The sequence below is a fragment of the Alligator mississippiensis genome, chromosome 3 (assembly GCF_030867095.1).
Source record: "Alligator mississippiensis isolate rAllMis1 chromosome 3, rAllMis1, whole genome shotgun sequence".
Lineage (NCBI taxonomy): Eukaryota > Metazoa > Chordata > Crocodylia > Alligatoridae > Alligator > Alligator mississippiensis.
Genome location: NC_081826.1, coordinates 202,341,423 through 202,359,248, shown reverse-complemented (window position 1 = coordinate 202,359,248; position 17,826 = coordinate 202,341,423).

Below are 17,826 nucleotides of genomic sequence, written 5' to 3'. Positions count from 1 at the left end.
AACAAACTAAGAATTATTCTAATTTAGGCAAGTGAAGAACAGCCTGATATTTATGCCAGAATCCAGTCAGGGATATAAATATTTATTATTTCCAATATAGCCTGACTGGTAATCCCATAGACCCCTGGGATTCACCTTAAATATAGACCCTTTAGTCTGCAGAAAACTTCCATAACCTTGACACTGGTGAATGAGTACATTTTGACATTAGGAATTGCATCCTTTCTTACTGGGAATATCAAGTTAGACCCAACAGCTTTTGCAGATCTCAGAGCAATTAACTGAGCAGCAGTGTGATTATGTTTAATTCAAACAAAGACAGCATGAGCTATTAGTAAAAGATTATAGGTTATGAATAGAAAGACTTGGAAGGAAAAATATGTTCAACTTAAAAGGGTTTCCAAATAGAAAAGACTAAAGGTTACTGTAGGGACGTTCTAGTTCATATAGAAATAAAGCATGACCTTGGATTGTTACCAAAAACTTTTTATTATTGCTATTGTAAGAGAGAGAATGTTGAATGTTATGTTTCAAATGGTGATTGTAGTGATTGTCTCAATGACTATTAGATCTGAGGTTTCCTATCTGACTTGAAATTGTTGCTTTTCTGGTTGGGATGGAGGTGTTGTGTATAAGTACAACTGGATGCAGATGATGACATGTGTTCTAAATGGGCATTCATTTAGACATGTTATTATATTTTCTTAATTGATATGATTCAGAAAATTGAGACACGCAATCAATGGTCACTGGATCTTCAAATTGGTCTGTTGATAAGGAATTATCCCAGGAATGTCCTTTCCATCTATTGAAATATTCCCCTATAGAAACCATACCAGATGGCTATCAAATTACAGTAGCATTCATCCAAATCCAGTAGAGAATACAATGAGGATTGTAAAATAATACTTAAAAACAGAAGGAAGATTTGAACAGTTTAATGGGAGATTAGCTTTGTTACACTGGGAACCTAAAAAGGCTTGATAGGGATTAAAGGACCCAAGAGTTGTTAGAGTTAGCCCTGTTTAGAAGCGATTGCTTTTGTACTACTGCATGACAGAGTTTCAGGAACACTCATTGCTCTCAGAATGCAAGTATTTGTCACATGACAAATAAGTTGTGTATCTTTTTAACTGGCTTTTTGAACGCATCTCATACATAAACTTGCGTTAAATGCTTCCAAATTTATAAAGCTCTACGTAATAGAGTGGTGACTAATGTTACTCTTACAAGAAAACAGTGTCACTAACTTAACTACACTCAGCACCTTTGGCTGTTTTTGTATTTGTGTTTCTTTACTCAGTTCTTGTTCTTGGATTCTTGGAGTGGGGGTAGTTATTGGATAACTCAACAAATAATGAGAGTGGATAGACATGTGAAACATAGTCTGAAAATATTGTCTGGAATATAACAGATAATCAGTGGTGTAGCAGGACAGCTCAATGCCCTGAACAGCTTTGGCACATGGAGCAGTGCCAGATGCTGTGCTGCCAGCAATGGTGAAGCAGCCAGATGCTAGCTGTGGTGGTGGCTATTTTTGTGGGCCACAGAGGTAGTGCCCAGTGTTGCTGCCCTGGTCACCTCCACTGAGTTGCACCACTATGAATAATACAAATAAAATTAGAGAAATCTGGCTATTGAACACAACAGTACTATATTAATAAAGTCCATACTACTTAAGACTTTTAGCCTCTGTGTGTGTGTACATGAGATGCCTAATAACACTGCACAGTAGTGTGCGGGGCAAAACCTGTGGTATTACCCTACTGCGCAGTTAGCGTCTTTGGAAACCCATGTGCTGGTGCTACTGTGCATTCATGTAGTACTTGGTTATGCAAGTACTAAACTTAATGCACAGTAGCTATTGAAGGTGTAGACAAACCCATTCATGTTAATGAAGGTATAGACACACCCAGTTTTATCCAGTCATTGGATTATGGATTTTTCAAAGACTGCAAAGATAGGTTTCCAATGAAAGGGTAGCCTTTTCCCTGAATGCAGTATATCTGAAGGACCCAAATGATCAAATTTTATAGTAATACAATCAATAACCTGTTTTTTAGCTACTAGTATACTTGTTTCACTAAGAAGTTGCTAACATACATTACTTCTAGTTGGAATAAATTAAGGCTATGTCATTTTTTAAGTAAGTAAGATCATGGGTGACTGGTGCCTCCAGAGTCTGGGGGGAGCACCAGGTCACCAACTGGGGTGGAGGGGGTCCTCTAGTGGCCAATTGTGGAGCCAGCGGCAAAACTGGTTTCATGGCTGGTGCTTCCAGGGGGTGCACAGCTGACCTTGGCGTGGGTGCACGTACACCCACGTGCACCCCCTATGTGTCGCCAAAGACTAAGATACTCTGCTTTACATCTTTTACTGCGTCACAATATACCCACAAAATTCTATATTCAATCACACAAATAACAAGGGAAGACTATAAGAGCATTGCTCAGGCATGCAGGGATGAAATCGAGAAGACCAAAGTGCAATTGGAGTTGTAGCTGGCAAGGGATGTGAAAGGTAAAAAGAAGGGTTTCTACAAGTATGTTGGTAGGAAGAGGAGGATCAGGGAAAGTGTGGCTGCCTTACTGAATGGGGGAGGTAACTTTGTAGCAGAGGATGCAGAAAAGGCTGAAGTTCTCAATACCTCTTTTGCTCTGTCTTCACAGGTGGATGTGGTGTACCTTGATTTTAGCAAGGCTTTTGTTACTGTCTCCCACAACATTCATGCAGGCAAGCTAAGGAAGTATCAGCTGGATGAATGGACTATAAGGTGGATGGAAAACTGGCTGAAGCATTGTGCTTAGAGTAGTAATCAATGGCTCAATGCCTAGTTGGTAGCTGGTATCAAGTGGAGTGCCCCAGGGGTCAGTCCTGGGGCTGGTTTTGTTCAATGTCATCATCAACAACCTAGAAGATGGCATAGAGTGCACCCTCAGCAAATTTACAGATGACACCAAGCTGGGAGGAGTAATAGATATGCTGGAGGGTAGGGCTAGGATTTAGAGAGATCCAGACAAATTGGGGGATTGGACCAAAAGAAACGTCATGAGGTTCAACAAGGACAAGTGCAAAGTCCTGCACTTAGGACATAACAATCCCATGCACTAGTACAGGCTTGGAGCTGAGTGGCTGAGCAGTAGCTCTGCAGAGGAGGACCTGGGGGTCACACTGGACAATAAGCTGAATATGAACCAACCAGCAGTGTGCCCTTGTTACCAAGAAGGCTAGTGGCATACTGGCCTGCATTGGTAGGTGTGTTGCCTGTAGGTCAAGGGAAGTGATTATTTCCCCTCTATTCAGCACTGGTGAGGCCACAGCTGGAGTACTGTGTTCAGTTTGGGGCCCCCTGTTACAGAAAGAAAGGATGTGGACAAATGAGAGTGTCTGGCAGAAGGTAACAAAAATGGTGAGGGGGCTGAGGCATGTGACTTATGAGGAAAGACTGAGGGAACTGGGCTTATTTTGTCACGAGACAAGAAGACTGAGGGAGGATTTAATAGCAGCCTGCAACTATATGAAGGGTGGTTCCAAAGAAGATGGAGCTAGACTGTTCTCAGTAGTGGCAGATGACAGATCGAGGAGCAATGGTCTCAAGTTACAGCAAGGGAAGTTTAGGTTAGATATTAGGAAGAATTTTCTCACTAGAAGGGTAGTAAAACACTGGAACAGGTTACACAGAGAGATGGTAGAAGCTCCATCCTTGGATGTTTGGATGTTTTCAAAAGCTAGACAAGTCTTTTGGCTTCGATGATCTAGGTGGGGTTGTAGTCTTGCTTTGAGCAGGGGGTTGGACTAGATGACCTGCTGAGGTCCCTCCCAACCTTAACTTTCTATGATTCTCTGTGAACTGCTATAAATATTAATGGCAGATGGGGTTCTTTGTGTAGATGTGATATCTTTTATTAGACCAACTAAATAATTAGAAAAATTGTTCCTTGCAAGCTTTCAGACACAAACAGCCTTTTTCAGGCACAGTAAGAGTTTGCTGGTATAATGTGTGCTCTCCTGAATAAAATAGAAGCCAATATGCAAAACGCAGGTCTGTGAAAATGCAAATGCATAGCCATGAGGATCAAAGGGAATGGTAGACAATAAGTGTGAGGAAAGGTAGGTTGTGGGGTGGGGGGGAGGGGGAATGTTGACCCGGTGATGGTATGTAGCTGGTAAAATGCAGACAGGTTACCTGGGGTTATCGGATGCAGGCAGGTTATAATGTTCCATAAATCCGATGTGTATTTTAGTTCATGGTTTTTTGTATCCAGTAGATTCATGAAGTGAAGTTTGTAAGGTGGTCTATGAAAGGTGTTTTATAAATTCTCTTTGAGGATTAAAACCGAGAGATTGGAGTGAGAGTGGTTGTTTTGTGAGAAGTGTGCACCCACTTGGGTATTTATATAATTGGTCATTTTTGTCTTTGATAGATTTCCAATGCGCATTCATTCTGGTATGCAGTTGTTGTTGTTTGGTTTCTCCTACATATTTTCCATCAGGGCACTTAGTGCACTGGATGAGATATATTACATTTATGGAGATGCTGGTGTAAGATTCAGGAACAGTGATAGTTCTGTTGTGGGGTGTAGTTATTGTGGGAATGGTGGAGATGTGTTGGCAGGTTTTATGTTTTTATCCTGTCATGATCTGGATCCATTCAGTGTGCTTTTGGCTATAGCAAGTTTGCGTGTGGTGATGAGGTTGGCGAGGTTCGATGATTGTTAAAAGGCTAGGATGGGTAGTCCTGGAAAGATCTCTTTAAGAATCGTATCTTCTTCTAGTACGGGTTGCAACTATTTGAGGATTTTCCATATAGGTTTCAGGGAAGGATGGTATGTTATAACTAATGGCATGAGATTCATGGGGATTTTGCTTTTGTACTGCAGCAATTCTTTGTGTGCTATCCAGGTGTTTCAGAATCTCTCTCTCTTTAGTACAGACCTAAAGATATTATTGAACTTTTATGCTTTATCAGAGGAGGAGAAATTTGAGGCATTGTGGGTTAGGCTACATGGAGGTCGAGGGGAAATGGACTTGGCGGTGGGAGTCTGCTACAGACTACCACATCAAGAGGAAGAGCTAGACTTGGAATTCTTGAGGCAGCTCTCAGAAGCCATACAGTCTAGGGACATGGTTGTCATGGGGGACCTAAACTACCCTGACATCTGCTGGGAGAAGCAGTCAGCCAAATCCAACTGTTCACATAGGTTCTTAACCTGCATGCAGGACCTTTACCTAACACAGGAGGTATATGGGAATACACTAGGGGGAATGCCTTACTGGACTTGGTGTTGGCTATGGGGGAGGACCTGGTAGAGGAGCTGCAGATTTGTGGACTAGATGGCAAGATGGGAGTCCAGGAAGGGTGGTTGTTCCTAAAGGAAGCGACCCTTTGGGCACAGAGGAAGACTATCCCAGTATGAGGGGAAAAGGGGGAAAGGAGCCAAAAAACTTCCTTGGCTAAACAGGGAAATCCAGGGGAGCCTAAAGGCAAAAAAGGAGGCATATAGGTGGTGGAAGCAGGGGGAAGATACTAAGGAGGAGTATACCTACTTGGCCCGCACTTGCAGGGAAGCAGTTAGAAAAGCCAAAGCAACTACAGAGCTGAGGCTGGCAACAAAAATTAAAGACATCAAAAAGTCTTTTTTTAGGTATGTAGGGAGTAAAAGGAAGGTGCAGGGCAGCACAGGATCCCTACTGAGCAAGGAGGAGCAATTAGTGACAAACAGAAGGGATGAGGCTGAGCTATTCAATGAGTTTTTTTGCCTCCGTGTTCTTGAACAGGGGTTAAAATAAGTCTCCTAATGGGTTCTTAGATGGGCATCAGAGGGACACCAGCCCACCAACTGTTGACACTGACTTGGTGCAGTCACTTGGATGGACTGGATGTATTCAAGTCAGCAAGCTGGATGAGCTGCATCCAAGACTACTGAAGGAATTGGCCAGTGTCATAGCAGAACCACTAGCACAGCTGTTTGAGTGCTCATGGTGCTTGGGTCAGGTTCTGGAGGACTGGAAAAAGGCTAATGTGGTCCCTATTTTCAAGAAGGGGAGGAAGGAGGATCTGAGTAATTATAAGCCAGCCAGTCTCACCTCCATCCTTGGAAAGGTCTTTGAAGATTATGAAGGATCATATTTGTGGGAGTCCAGCAGGAAAAATAATGCAGCAGGGAAACCAGTATGGATTCATAGTAGGTAGATCATGCTTGACCAATCTAGTTTTGTTTTATGCCGGTCACAAAATGCTTAGATGCAGGAGTAGAGGTGGATGTAGTTTTCGCGAACTTTAGCAAGGCCTTTGATATGTTTATGTCATCTTATTCTCATAAATAAATTAAGAGGCTGTGACAAATGTTTACATGGTCCGGTGGGTGGCAAATTGGCCTAGCGGTTGCTCCCAGAGAGTGGTAGTAGATGGGTTGGTATCGGCCTGGAGGGATGTGGGTAGTGGGGTCCCACAGGGTTCAGTCCTTGGACCTGTACTCTTCAATATCTTCATCAATGACTTGGATGTAGGTGTGAAGTGTACTCTGTCCAAGTTTGCAGATGATACTAAATTGTGGGGTGAAGTGCACACCCTGGAGGGTAGGGAACGATTGCAGGCAGACCTGAACAGGTTAGAAAAGTGGGCAGTACACAATAGGATGCAGTACAACAAGGACAGGTACAGAGTGCTGCACCTAGGGTGCAAAAATTTCCAGCACACCTACTGGCTGGGAAGCAATCCTCTCAGCAGTATAGAAACGGCAAGGGATCTTGGAGTCATAGTGGACTCCAAGATGAACATGAGTTGTCAGTGTGACGAAATCCATTAGCAAAGCTAACCGCGCTGTATCATGCATCAGCCGATGCATGACAAATAGAACCAAGGAGGTGATACTTCCCCTTTATGCGGCATTGGTCAGACCACAGTTGGAGTACTGCATCCAGTCTTGGGCGCCATACTTCAAGAAGGATGTTGATAGACTTGAGAAGGTCCAGAAGAGGGCCACTCGTATGGTTAGGGGCTTACAGGACAAGCCTGATGAGGAGAGACTGCGGGACCTGGACCTCTTCAGCCTCTCCAAGAGAAGGCTGAGATGTGATCTTGTGGTTTCCTGCAAATTCATTAGGGGGATGCAGCAAAGGATCAGAGATGCTCTGTTCACCAGGGCACCTCTTGGGGTAACAAGGAACAATGGTCAGCAACTGATAGAGCAGATTTAGACTAGATATCAAGAAAAACTTCTTCATGGTAAGGGTAGCCAAAATTTGGAATGGGCTTCCAAGGGAGGTGGTTGCCTCCCCTACCTTGGGGGTCTTTAAGAGAAGGTTGGATAGGCATCTGGCTGGGGTCATCTGACCCTAGCACTGTTTCCTGCCTAGGCAGGGGGTCGGACTCAATGATCTGTTGAGGTCCCTTCCAACTTTAGCATCTATGAATCCTCCAATACACAACAGCTTCAGTTTTAATAACCAGCACTTCCTCCAGACCATGAGTACAGCTATGGGCACCAAAATGGCCCTACAATATGCCAACCATTTAATGACCACCTCAAAGAATTCCTCAAGAACTGCACCATCAAACCCATGCTATATCTAAGATATATAGATGACATCTTTTATCATTTGGACTCAAAAGCTGCAGTCTCTAATTTTCTGTCACAAATACAATAACCATCACTCCCCACCCATCAGACTATTTCTTGAATACTCCAGCACCAGTAGTTTCTTTTTCGACACTGATCAATATTGAGAGTGGCAAAATACAAACCACCATACACAAGAAACTCACAGGCCATCATGCGTATCTATACAGAACCAGCAATCACCCTAAACACACCAAGAAAGCTGTAATATACAGCCAGGACTTCCAATATCAGCAAATTTTCACTGAGAAGAATACCCATGATCATCATCTTGAAAAATCTCAAAAGGGCTTTCACCAAACAAGGACACTCCTCCAGAGACAGAGACTAGAGAGAACCATAGATTTTAATGAGAGTTTACTTCCATTAATCAGTGAAAGAAAAAGGTATTGCTTTATTTGATTTAGTTTTGGTTAGTTGGTTGGCTTTTTGTAGTGGATTAGGATAACTATGACATAAGAGGGGGTTGGGGGGAATCCTTTAGAAAACTGCCGGATGTAAATAAATCACTTTATAGCTCTTTTATGGAGCATTTTTATATACATTGGCACATGGAAATACCCTAATGATGACATCATCTTATGAAAGTATAGTTTATGTAAGTTTGATACTAAATTAGCGTTTTCCTTTTGAATGTGGGAAATATCTGGAGCCAGCTTGAAATAACATCACAGGATCATTTAAACCCAGCTTTTATAAATTTATCTGAAGCACGAGTGTGTCCAGTGTGATTTATTTAAGACAATAAACTTAGATTATTGAGTTGAACAATAACTGTTTGGATTTCAGCCAAGCATTTAAAGGGAATGACTATCTAATGAGATGGGGGGCTCACAAGGATGAATAATCTACAAGCTTTGGGATGAAATAGATACACGGTTTTTGTTTTTATTTTTTTTCCTAATTCTACTTTCCTTTGTGAGTTATGAGCAATGATCTTTATGGCACTTCTAAAATCTCTTTCTGAAATAATCTACAAGGAATATGTGAGCCTATATTACTGACTGGAATTAGTACAAAATATTGAAACATGATTGATGATGAATTTTTTTTATATAAACTTCTAGGTGTTCTTACTTCTAGTTCCTTATTCTGCCGAAATGACTGCATGCTTGTGCAAATGCTTGTCACGCTATTTACGGGGCCATTGAAATGAATTTGAAGAAGTAGTGATTTATTGCAACTGAGTGGTTATTCAATCTGAAGAGTAACAGTTTACATATTACCTTTCGTGCTTTTTCATTTTGCGTGGTGTGTGTGTGTCTGGGATCTGCACAGACATTATTTGTACACGGGACAAAAATGAGCAGAATGTTAATGGAAACTCATCCAATATGTGGCTACACTTACCTTTTTAGGATTTCATTTAGAATACTGAATTTCATGACTACTGAAAGCAGGTTATTGCTTTACAAAACTGACAAATATGGGTTTAAATCTGTCAATGTATATGCAGCTGATTTAATATTCTGAATAGGTGTAGCTTTATTGAATTTTTTTTATAGGATTGCATAAATTAGTTAAGTTACCCATGTTTGTAGGTTCAGGCCATATGGCTGTGCTCAGCAGTAGCATAACTAGGGTGGGGCAAAGGGGACACCAGCCCCAGGCACCAACTTGCAGGGAGTGCCAGTATGGCCCCCTCCTCCACCATGAGTCTTTTTCATGGCAGGGGCAGCCTTGTGGTGCCAGGCTATAGGGAGCTGGGCAGGTGCAGCCCCATGCCCCCTAGTGTACCTGTGGGGAAGGGTGGGAGGTGAGTGGAATGCACCCCTGCCTGCCCCGCAACACACTGGCTTTGCTGTGGGAGGCACAAGTGTGCACCCAGGCTAGAAGCATATCTGGGGAAGGGATGGGGAGTGAACGGGGCATCAGGAGTTCCCCGTGGAGCTTGCACAGGCCTGGCTGCTATACCAGCATGCAGTGAGCCTGTCCTTCTGCTACAGCAGCCACTGCCCAAGTGCAGACAGTAGGGGCAGGTAAAATCCTGTCCCCCCTCCCTCCTGCCCTCCAGTGGTAAGTATAATTTCTCCTACCCTACCACTTCTGCCCTGGGCACTGAAATAACTTGCTATGCCTCTGCTCAGATGAATGAATACTGGAAATTTTGTGTGTTCAGAATTTCCTCCCAAAATTGATGCTAATAAGAGTTGTTGAGTACTAGCACTGTTTGGGGGTTTTTTTGTGTGTGGGGACAGGAGTCATTGTACAAATAGTATTTGATACAGACACAGCTCTTTACAGGAAAGAACTACTTAAAAGTTGACATGTTTGGGGAAAACCTAAGATAAAACTTAAATCCTTGTACCACAAACTCCTCACCTCTTCTTGAGGTATTTTAAAACTTGTTTTATGAATGATGGGTTACTTAGCGATAATCCAGCTGACATGAGGATATTGATTTATATTTTTTTTATCCTTTAAATGTTGCATCCATTATTTTCCCCCAGGAAAACCAACCTAGTTACAAGCAGGTTTTATTAATATCCCCATAAAATATTTAACGTTTCAGGGGAAAAAAAAACCTTTCTTTTAAAGTTTTGCTTTGTGGAAATTATAATGGCAGTACTCACATTTTATGTGGAGGTTTTCATCTGCAGATTTTAAAGTCTTTTCATAAAAGGGAAGCACCATTCTCCTTTGTACAAATGTGGAAATTGAGGCACAGAGAAGCAAAATGACCTATCCACAATCACTCATCCAAAACAAAAGTAAAATTCCTGTTCTTAATTTCTGTCCAGTACTCTATCCTCTGAGCCAAAGTTGTCTTGATGTTTCAAAATTAAGGCAACCATTTCTATGAGAAGTTTTTGTTTTAGAGGCTTGAAATGTATCCTCCCCTTGAAAAGACTGCCCAAACTGGCCAAGTTATGAACATGTGATGGGTAGTAGTTTGCACACAGTACAGACTTGTTAAAGTTTGACACCTGAACTCTTCTCCTTGAATAGTAAGTACTCAATTGACTTCCCCTAAACTTTCTTTGCTGGATTCAGCTCCCAGCCCAAGCAATCCCATTCCTTTCTGTGTACTCCAGCTGCTTCTCAGATTTGTCTACTGGCCCATGACCCACTTGTTTCCTCACTGCCTCCACTGTCTTGTCTAGCCAAACCTAGTCCATCCCTGTCTCTAGGCTCATTTGATCTCAGCACTCACCCCTCCAATTGACGCCTGATTTTGAAGTCTTCTCACACAAATCTTTTTGAGTACCAGTCTGCTTTGCCCAACAAGCCTCAGCCTTTATGGTTTTCCTCTCCATTCAGTTTTTGTTCCTTCTACATTTGAGTTGGTCAGTACCTGAAAGCACAGGAGAGAGTAGCTTCCTGTTCTTGGATCCAGTGCTGGAATCCCATTCTGGTCAATCCATATCATTCCATTCACTACAGTTTAGCTTTTCCCTGCATCTCTTTGCTGGAGATGCCCTGTGGAATGGCACATATGGCACAGTCAGTGCTGTGAGAGGAACCATATTTAGTCAGGATGGCATTTTTAGAGTTTTGAGCTGAGAAACTCTGACAGGTCTCTCCTGAGAACTTCAACTGAGCTTTTTTCAGGGCTCATATCTTGGGTAAGTTTGAGTTGGTTTTCAGAAGCTGACAGAAGTCACAAAGGCACGTTCCTGACATGAAAGTTACTTCTCTGACAAATGTTAAGTCATTGCTGCAAAGCTTTTTCAATAGTAACCAGAATTTAAACACTGAAAAACATATGGTTCACTTGCCTCATTCTTGGAATCGACTGAACCATTTTGGTCAAAATGTTTGAAAATGTAATTGTGAGGCAGATGCTCAGCATGAAGTGTTTTAGTCCCAATGACTAAAATATGGCAAAAAGGTTGAGAATCAGGTCTTCTAATAGGAAATATAGTGCAACCTATAGCAGTCTTACCTATATTAACCGCTCTTCTCACAAGTGAGACAATCTGAGGCAAAAACTTCTGATTGTGGCATACATGTTCTTTTTCAGTAGTTCTCTCTGCTTCTGTAGTCTAAAGGATCCTGGGAGGGGAAAGACCCCTCTTGCTAATAACAGTGGGGAATGATGGCTGTAGATTAGATGCATCTAGGGATTGCTGTAGATTAGATGCATCTAGGTGATTGTTTCATTGTAGTTTTCTATTGAAATGCTGCTCTTAAATATTTACAAATATCTCCGCTCAGACTGTTCATTAGGGTATTCTGCATGGTTAGGAAGTTAAGATCAGGTCAGTCAGGACTTGGTGAACCTTCAGCTATCAGTGATGGTACTAATATAACTTTTTCAAATGGGGCTCATTAGACTTTTCTTCACTGTTCATTATTTATTATGTGAAAGTAGGAATCCTCCAAACCTCTGTGGCACAGATCTGTTTTGGACTGTGAATCTTAATCCTGTCAGAAGGCTGTTGCCATATGGAAGGCAGCATATCAGGTTTTCAGATTTTGCATTATAAAATAAATTTTGGCATATTGTGAAAATATTTTTGTGCTCTCAAAAAAAATAGGTGCCTTTTAACTAACAGCTGGGGATGATTAGCTAGCCTTTATGGCATGGGTGGGCAAGATGCGGCCCACGGGCTGGATGTGGCCCACCAGACCATTCTGAATGGCAGTGACAAGGGTTGGGTTCAAAATTAGGCATTTAACACCAACCATAGTTTTAAAAGTTTGGTTGTCAATTAAATTTTGCAGATTCAGTGGAAAAAAAGTCTTGGGTTTGCCACCCTGCTGACTGCAGCAATAGTTTTTTATACAGTGCTGCCTACCCCCCCCCCCCCCCAAGGGGTCCCCTACTTATCCCTGCTCTGATATTTATAACTGAACCCATGTGGTGCTGCCCCAGCTCAATCGTCAGCCTTACTCCCACTCTCCCCATACCAGCATGGAGCCCAACACCCTGCCTCTACCCCTCCCAGTCCACAGCTCTTTTCCAAATATACCTTGTACCTCTCCCTACCTGCAGTACCTTGGGATGAGCAGTTGTTACAGGCAGGGGATAGCCAAAGAGGCACAGGGGAAGCATATTGGTGGGCAGGGGTAAAGGGATCTAGGCAGACTCCCGTGAGCTACAAAACCTTGACAAGAACTCCCTATGTAGTGCTGTGCTTCTGTTTATATGTCGGGTAACATTGCTATACTCCATCTGTCCATCAAGTTCATGGTTGCTTATGGACAGTACCAGATTTTTTTATGGACTTTATAGACAAGTGGGTTTTTTTTCTGAATTTTTATGGGCTGCCTGTAAATTTATGGACAGTTTGCAACCCCAAAGGCTGAGGTAGATCAAAAGAAAAGTAAGTAACAAGTAACATTCATTTTTTTTACAAGCTAACTAGGAATCCAAATTTCTTGTATTGCTGCAGATTCAAAACAATGTGTTGTAGATTAGGAAATATCTAATTAAAAAAAAAATGAAGGCAAAATAAAAGGTTCTTTAAATCCTAGCTGTTCCTATAACTTCTGATCATGTCTGATTTACCAGACATCAGTTTTGATAGTATTTGAGCAAAAAAAACAGATTTTTTTTTCTATTATGGTAAACACTGAATGCTATATAGCCTAGGTGGAAAATTTGCAGCAAAGTGCATAGAGAATTAAGCATGTAGCTGTCCAGAAAAATACCCTAATAAAATACTTCAATGTGGAGAACTGGAAGAATTCTTCCGACGCCTGCGCCTCAAAGAATATTTCCACGACCACACTGAACCCACTCCCAACAACAACTCATCCTCTGACAACACTCAAGAAAAGATCAATGCCAAAAAACCCCAAAAAACATCAGATTGGACACCTCGCAGTGGACGAAACCCTAACCTTGACCGCTACATTGACTACTTCAGGGAAAGAATGAACAATGAAATAATCAGCAACACATGCCACCACAACAACCTCTCTCTACCAGAGAAAAAGGCCATAGAATCTCTAAGATCTAACCACCAAATAATAATAAAACCAGCAGATAAAGGAGGAGCCATAGTCATCCTAGACTGTGAGGATTACATAAAGGAAGCCAACAGACAGCTCTCTGACACCACCTACTACAAAGAACTACAAGAAGATCCTACTCCCCTTTTCACCAAAAAACTCAACAATACCATCAAATCATTTCCACTGAGATTACAAGAAAAACTACAGACCTTGATCCCCCCACTACCTAACCCAGGGACTTTTTACATGCTCCCTAAAATCCACAAACAAGGGAACCCTGGCAGACCTATCATATCCAACCATGGGACCCTAACTGAAGAAATATCAGGTTTTGTTGAATCCATCCTAAAACCGTTTGTCACCCACAGAGCAAGTTTTGTCCAAGACACCACAGTCTTGCTACGGAAACTTAAAAACATAGACCACCTTCCCAGCAACACACTTCTGGCCACCATGGACGTTACCAGCCTATACACCAACATCCCACACCAGGATGGCATCCATGCCTGCCTTACATATCTACAGGAGCAAGATTACAACCCAGAATACAGACCCAAAGACATCACTGAGCTTATACACTTCATCCTCACACACAACAATTTCACTTTTAATAATCAACACTTCCTCCAGATGATGGGAACAGTTATGGGCACTAAAATGGCCCCACAGTATGCCAACCTTTTTATGAGCCACCTGGAAGAAGACTTCCTCAAGAACTGCACCATCAAACCCTTGCTGTACTTACAATATATCGATGACATCTTCATCATTTGGAGTGAGAACCGGGAATCTCTAACTGAGTTCCACCAGAAATTCAACAGTCACCATCCCTCCATCCGACTTCCTTTAGAGTACTCCAGCACCAACATCCCCTTTTTAGACACAGTGATCAGTATCCAGAATGGTAAAATACAGACCACAGTATACAAGAAACCCACAGACCAACACACATATCTGCACAGAACCAGCAACCACCCGAAACACACCAAAAAAGCTGTGATAGACAGCCAAGCCCTCAGATACCACCGCATCTGTACTGAAGAGAACACCCGGGGTCGCCACCTCACCAATCTTAAAAAGGCTTTCACCCAGCAAGGACACTCCTCCAGAGAGGTAGATCGCACGTTTGAAAGAGCCACCTGGATACCACGTGAAGAACTGCTGCAGTACAGAAGAAAAACACCCACAAATCGCACACCGCTGGTTATGACCTATCACCCATCCCTTGAACCTATACGGAAAATCCTTAAAAAATTGCATCCCATGTTAGAAAAAGACCCTATTCTTAAAAAAATCTTTCCAGAGCCACCTATCCTAGCCTTCAGACAAGCACCGAACCTCACCAACCTCATCACCAGAAGCAAACTTCCTCAGCCCCAGAACACACCAAAAGGATCCAGACCGTGCCAGGACAAGAAATGCAAAACCTGCCCCCACATTTCCACCACCTCCACTATTACTACACCCCACAACAGAGCCATCAGCATCCCAGGATCTTACAGCTGCACCTCCAGGAATGTAGTACACCTCATCCAATGCACCAAATGCCCTGATGGAAGATATGTAGGAGAGACCAGACAACAACTGCGCACCAGAATGAACGCACACCGGAAATCCATCAAAGACAGAAACACCCAATTACCGGTGGGGGCACATTTCTCACAGGAGGGCCACTCTCTCTCCAATCTCTCAGTCCTGATCCTCAAGGGAAATTTACACAACACATCCCAGAGACGAGCCTATGAGCTCCATTTCATCAACCTGCTGAATACTAGAGATCAGGGACTAAACATAGACATTGGATTTTTGATACATTATAATCTGCCTGGCAACTGACTCCCCAGCCCAGCCCAGCCCCTGGCTTCTTTACTTGTCATCCCATCCAGGAAGAGCACACACCAACTGCTGCAGCGTCCTTAGCCTGACGAAGGGTTTTTGAACCCGAAAACTTGCTTAATAACTATTCTCCAACCATTTGGGTTGGTCTAATAAAGGATATCAAATTCACCCAAGGAACCTTGTCTGCATGTAGCTACTAGCTCTCATTATTAATAAAGGGACAATGTGCCTAATTCTCAGTGCACATATTGAAATACTAGGTCTCTTAATTCCTTAGGAAACTGAGGAGTAATTCCAGTTCTGAGTTGCTGTGTATTTAGGGGTGAAATATATGATCTCTTTGGTTTTTCTTCATTTTCCCTTTGCACAAATGATAGAAATATTTGTCAGCATATGATTTCAAATGTGGAAACTTGTGTTTACAATATGGACATGTACATTAGACAGGTGGTTTTAAAATATGTAAATCAGTTGCTCTGATAATTTTCCTCCCAAACTGAGTCCAAACCCAGCTTGTTATAACAATCTTTATCAATAGTGAGTGGATTGTTGTTCTGCCTCTCTCAAAACTATTGGATTGGAATGTGTGGCTTCAAATCAATCATTTAACTAGTCCTGCTATTTCCATTGGTGTCAATTTCATATTTGAGGTGGGAGTCTGTTCTTCTGCCTATATTTTCCATAGTTATTGTAACCCAGGTGCACCCGTGTATGTGCTCCCATCTCCAAATAGAAGGGATGGGTGGCTAGGCAGGAGTGCTGTGAGAGGAATCTGCAAATGCAAACCAGTTCTCTCTATTCCCTATAGAGTCAGGCCAGAACAAGGAACATTCAACTATGTACAGATTATATATATATATATATATATATATATATATATATATATATATATACACACACACAAACTCTAAATTGATATTGAGGAACATATATATACACAATTGTATATATAGTGTTATATCCTGCAAATGAAGGCTGCAAGATTACACTATCTCAAGAAACATCGAACAATGCATGGGTTAAGCAGTTACTCTGAAACAGATAAGCAACAGGTAAAAACAGGTAAGCACAGGTAAGTATCAAGGAAGGGGTCCTAGCAGAGCCCCGGCTAAGAATCATGTACTCTACACTCTATTAAACTACCGATTTATATAATTATAAAAATACACAAAATATAAGATACAGTGTTACAAAATATGAGGTGCTCTCTTACTAAATATAAGGCACATAAACATCAAATATAAATTTGACTCTTCAAAAGTCCCCCAAGCCCAGGCTGTTCATAAGGCCTTGGCTGTATTCTAGTGACTAGTGGGAGGGGAAAAACTCTAATGCCCCTTGGGCTTTCCACAAACCCCAGTGAAGTCTATAAACTCAGAGGGGGCCCTCTCCCCCAGGACCTCCCCTCCAGGAGCCCCTTACAAAGCAGAAGGAATTTCCCCTCCCCTGTGGGAATCCATTTCCCCAGCAACCCATGACTCCAGGGTCCAGAGTCAGTGGCCCTTGGCCCCTCAGATGTATTGCTCCTTGCTTGCAGGAGCCTCATGAGCCTTTGACTCCTGGGCCACTCACTCGTTTGGAGCCCCGAGCACTGTCATGTGCTCCCAGGGGCTTTGCCTTCTGCTAAGGGTTGGAGGCCCAGGCTGCCTCGTGCAACACCATGGTTCGGTCTGCTCCCAGACCCTCTGTGCAGCATTGTCTGCACCAGGGGCTGCTGGCTCTGTGCCAGGGGGCCCACACCTGAATCGCCCTGAGCGGCTCCCAAGGTCCTGATTTCCTCCTGGGCCTCTCTGTACTGTGCTGCCAGCACAGATTGCCTGGCTCTGGGCCAGGGGTTGCAGACCTGAGCCACCTGAAGCGGCTTCCAGGGTCTTGCTCCATTCCCCGGCCTGTGCATTGCATTTCTGGCCACACACCAGGGGTTGCAGACCCCAGCTGCTTTGAGCATCCCAGGATCTGGCTCTGTGTACTGTCTACCACGCTCCTCCATGGCGGGGCTAGGGATGCAGCCACTTACTGCTTCTGTTCAGCAAGGGGGGCTCTTCAGGGCAGTGGCTTCTTCCCTGCTGGTTAGCTTACATCAGCTGCTTCTTTGTCCAACCTCTTCTCCATCCCTCAACATAGCCACCCGTGTGCCGGGCATGCTGCTCTTTTATACACTCTGAGGTGTACCCCTGGATTGCTATTGGATTGATCAGGTTGAAGCAAGGTGCAGGCTTCAACCAGGTCCGTTTTTTCTGCTGTGTCCCGGGTAGTGATGGGGCAAGCTCCTCCCACCAATTGCCCAATTGGTGGAAGAGCCCCACCAATCACTTGGAAGATTCTCTGAGCCCAGATGTGCCAGGAAGCTATCAGTAAGCCTGCTGCATTATAGTTTTGCTCTCAGTGTGAGTCTTGTCATTGTCTAAAGGGAGTATTTGATTCTTCTCCTTTCTATAATTTTTATGTGGTATTCCATCAC